Genomic DNA, 5,192 nt, shown 5'->3' on the forward strand with positions numbered 1-5,192 from the left:
TAACAGTCATTCGAATATATTAAATAAATTAAATGATATATTGTATCAGTATATATATTTCATATATCAGAATATATTAGTATATTCCTTCGTCAAGCATATCGAACATATAGTATACGAAGTAATATAGTATAATATATACAGCAAGTATTCGCATTCACATTGACTCAGCTCATACGTGAATTTAATGTGTAAAGTAAATGTTTTACTGCTATATGATCGATTATTTGGAAAAGTGCTTAAATATCATCTATGCATCAGAAAATTGAGAACCGCTGAAATTTATGAAATAAAATTATTTTCCGCGATCGGAGTTTAAATACAGACTACTTGATTTATATAAAGCATGCATCCATCACGCCATTTGTATGAACATAGAACACAAAACAGGGAACACAGAGCAAGAAACAGAATAGGGAACACAGAACAAGGAACACGGAACACAATCACAAATCACTCAATCAATGCATTTCTGGTGTAATCAACTTTACAATTTTCTCCTTTCTTTCTCTTACATAGTACTTCATGTCCGTCATATATCGATCTTTTTTTTTCTCCCATTCGTTTAAAGTCTTGTAGTTTAGTTTATGAGTAATATTTACACAAATCAAGTAGTCTAAACTTTTCGTCGGATCATGAAGAGTAATAATACAAAACTCCATCTGGATTGGATGAAAATAGTAAGTTTTTGAAAAATTATAAACAGGCATATTAAGGCTTTTATATTAATAATAATAACAATAATAATAATATATATATATATAGTTTTACAATATAATATATATAGTTATATATTATAGTTTATTAACTAATATAGTATATCTATACTATAATATATATAATATAATAATATAATATATGTATTGACACATGATAGTGAATATATATTATATATATATGGTTTTATAATGTGCATATATGTATAGTTATATATTATAGTTTATTAATTAATATAGTATATCTACATGTGTATATATATATATATATATATATATATATATATATATATATATATATATGTATATATATACATATATAGAATATATAGTTGATGAAATGTATGTATATATATATACATACATGTATAGTTTATGAAAGATATATTTACAGTTTTAACGTGAGAAAATTTTCCGATAATTCATGATTTTCAGTGGGAAATACAAACAACCTGTTTTTTAGTTGATCGGGTTCTTGTATCGGGTTCTCCGATTATCGATGAGTTTACACTCCGTAGAAAATACATCGAAGAAGAGGAGAGAATTTATCACGCAAATATTAGCACGCGTAGGCGTTCGGTGACAAGCGTCGGAGAACGGCACGTGTCGTGGTTGATATCGCACATCGGGACGACATGTAATGTTTGCCGTTTAGCCGCAGAGCGTCGCTTTCGTTTTTCGCTTCTTTTCGAAACGATTGGGTAATGATTAATCACGATTAAATAGTTTGCCTATTTATATAATCTACGTCTAAATAAAATTTTCAGGAATTTAATCAATATTGTTTTATTATTTGAAGTACTTGAAAAATTTTTAAAGTTTAATCGTTAAACGGTTGAACGAATATCTTTCTTTTTTTTTTTTACATTTTAAATCTGTCCTATCTATATCTATTAATATAGAAGATAACGGTTTTGTGTAATTCATAAAAAGATTTAATGTAAGATAGAAAAAAATAAAAGTTATACAAGAGATAATTTTGAATAAATCTCGTGGTTAAAAGAGGATTTGTAATAGAAGCACGTGTACTTACATTCCGTTGGCACGTGTCTTCGTTACGGAATTAGTTTAAGAATCTGTCGTTGGCGTGAAAGCGATCATGATATCTCAATTACGAGGGCACTTTTACAGCCAAGTCGTAGAGCACGTGTCGGTGGTGTGAACTCGGTTGAGCTATCAATTTCTCAGTAGGCTCGTCGAAAGGCGTTTTCCCTTCCGATTGCACATCAGGAATCACGTGCGTCGATGGATCATGCACGCGACCACCATCACGATGTCCACAGTGTTCTAACTTTTTTCTCTCTACGATTAAGGATCAAGCCCATGTAAGATTGATCGGTGATAGAAGTGGGTGGTAATTGTGGGAAAACTTTTGAGATCGTTATTATAAATCACGCGAGTATAAAAAACAATTTTAACAATATAAATTTTAAAGATTATTAATATATATTTAAACGATTTTTTTTAATCATTTTCATTTAAAAACTTCAAATTACTCGGACGATTAACACGTGATCACTGTCATAATATAGTAATAATTCTTTTAATTTTTACTTTAAATAGATTAAACTCCTGTAAATGATCAATGATGATAAATGGATACTTGCGGGAATAATTTTAGAATGTTAAAAATTATGCGAGCATAAAAAGTAGATTGTTCGATCATTTCTAAAGTAAGATTTAAATTATACTAATTTCAAGGTTTAATTTGAACTATGATAATGACATGGAACAAATTTTAATTCTTTTTTTTTCCTAGGATTCTTTGTTAACCATTTTCATTTAAAAATGCTTGATATCTTTTTCAATTAAAAAAAAAAAAAAAAACCATAATCTTCTTTAGTCGTATTATCTTTTTTTAGTGTCCTCTAAGCTACTCGAGTTAGCACGCGACTTCCTATCGAACGATCCGATTATTATTTTATTGTTGTTATCTTTTCGAACAACGTTATTTCATTCTAAGTACAGCGAAAGAAGGACAGTTGTTTTCGTGGAACACCTTGCTCCTTTTAAATGCAGCCAAATGCGCATAAACGCGCACATGTGAGAGCCATCAAGGCGGTCACGTGGCTGGCACGTGCCGAATGCGATATTTCGGGTGGATGCGAAAACTACCCTGTAGTGGGTTTTTCGTGCAATTGGTTGGAAAGTGTCGAGGAGATACTTCGATTCTAAACCGTTTAAACGTATCCGCAAATATAATTACGAAGGATAATTCTAATACTATAATTTTTATTCAATGATTTCAATTAGTTATAAATAAGGAGTACTTAATCATTAATATTGCGATTGATTTTTTTATGGTTTACTCGGTGGCCTTCGACTTAGTGGTCAGATATAACGTCTTAAATCTTTAGACTTAGATCTTGTTAGGTGTAATTAGGTGTAAATCTCAGGTTTCAGAAGCCCTAGCTTCGAAGTGGTATTAGAGCATCATTGATTATTATCGTGGCTGAGAGGTGTGATTTTATTTATTTATTTAAAAAAAAAAAAATAGAAAAAATCTCTTTAAAGATTTTTTTACGATATAATTAATATTGTAACAATTAAATGTATGAAATATAAACTAAATATACGAAATATAATGAAATATATTAGAAAATATCGTATACGATTTCTTGTTAAAAGTAACATCGACCGAGCTGATAAATCTCTTTAGAACGGTTAAATAGCTTGAAATTACAGGAGCTGGTGGTCTAAACGTGTCTTACTCACCCTCCAAAGCGAACTTTTTGTAATGCATTAAAATCGATTCGTTATGGACGTCAGGAATAGACCGAGGTCGTTTGATTTTCCTATTTTCTCCCTGCTTAAGCCGATTCTTTGCGGTACGAATAAATTCGTCGAGAGGATGTTGCGTTTCATGGCTTATGATTTTTTCTTCTGTTTCTTTTTTGTTTCCTTTTTCTTTTTTCTTTACTTTACAATAAGTTGATAAAAAAGTTAGATCAATAAGTGCCGTGATACTAATCGGTCGATCAGTCGGTCGGTTTCCTATTTTTTTTTATTCTTTTCTTTTTTTATTATTCGAAGGTTTTACCAACGATTAAGTGAACTTCCGGCAGACGGTCCCATTCGTTTGAAGGATTTTTAATCGATTATTCGTAAAGAAAAAAATGTTTCCTCTTTTCCTCTTTTTTTTTTCTTTTTCTCTTTTTTTTCTCTTTCTTCAAAGTATCAGAAAATTTCACCGTGGTCGGTCTCACGTTAGCGATCAACAGATCAAAAGATCAAAGAAGCGCACGAGGAATAACTTTTCTTTTGGGAAAGAGTAGAAAAATAAAGAAAATATCGTCTCGAGTGGATCATGGCCTATTTGAAGGGTCAAAAGCGCGAAAATCCTAGTCTTTGCAACACCGACTAACCACGATGTAGGTATCTTAGATGTTTGCCGCAAAGAGTGATGGATTTCAAAGGGACCGCTTTGATTCTTTTTTCTTTTTTTCTGAACATTTCTTTTGGAAAGAGAAAGAGAGGAGAAAGGAAGAAAGGAATGAGAGAGTGAAAGGGAGAGGGAGGGAAAGAGAGAGATAAAGAGAGAGGGAGTACAAGCGTGAAAAATGGGCGCACGCTTCGTCGAGAATTTCGGTGTGGCCGATATATAATCCGCGTGGTGGTCCTTCCGGAAAAATTTTTCCGTGAAAACATGCTTGAACGTTTAAATCCTAACGTTTTCGAGCCTCATGTGAGAAATTCGATGTTCGTGTGAAAATCAAGAAACAAACGTAACCGATTGATTTTATTTTTGAATTTCTTTTGAATTTTAAGATATACAATGTTTATGCAAATGTAAATACACGTGTATAGTGTGTTTACTTTCAAAACTTTTCTAAACGATAACTTCAATGTCTTGTTTCAAGAAATTGATAGAGATAGATGCATAGAGGCAGTCGCTTTATGACGAGTGGATTCGTTTTCTTTTTTCTTCTATTTTTTTTCTTTTTTTCTGGCTACGTAAGGTAAAGAGTTAAATGGAAATTAAACTCGTTAGCAGATGATCAAACAGTAGAAACGGACCACTGGACAAACGGACGAATCTATCGTCCACACTATCGTGTTTCCTTTACATAAAAAAAAGGAAAAAGAAACAGATTAATTAAAATGGACGAATCTTCGAGTCATCGGGATCGTTTTTCATTCAGACATATTTTTATATTTAATAACATTTATAACATATATTTTATAACATTTATCGTTCGTTTCAAAAGTTTTACGTCAAAGAGATGGATATCGAAAAATTTTTTTAATCTATCGTTAAGGCAATGACTTATCCTTCGAAGCGTGACGGCCATCGCGTGATAGACCATACACACTATAGTTATCATACCAGCTACGGTGCGATTGTTATGAAATAATAATGTATACGTAGAGTTTGTGCGGAGTTAGAACGTGAGGTAGACGAAAGTAGAAGGGGAAATGTGGAATGAGGGGAAGGGGGTGGAGAAGCAAGGAGGGGTATGCTAGGGTTGAAACGAT

At 31.9% G+C, this 5,192-nt stretch overlaps 1 long non-coding RNA gene across 1 annotated transcript; it reads right to left on the reverse strand.

The window, feature by feature from the left end:
- Positions 1-10: 10 nt before the first annotated feature.
- LOC124424695 lies at positions 11-2,677 on the reverse strand. Its single transcript, XR_006942358.1, has 3 exons — positions 1,750-2,677; positions 1,169-1,400; positions 11-662 (listed from the first exon to the last, which is right to left on the reverse strand). It is a non-coding gene; the product is annotated as an uncharacterized LOC124424695 (long non-coding RNA).
- Positions 2,678-5,192: the final 2,515 nt, after the last annotated feature.

This window comes from Vespa crabro, chromosome 6 (genome assembly GCF_910589235.1).
Source record: "Vespa crabro chromosome 6, iyVesCrab1.2, whole genome shotgun sequence".
Lineage (NCBI taxonomy): Eukaryota > Metazoa > Arthropoda > Insecta > Hymenoptera > Vespidae > Vespa > Vespa crabro.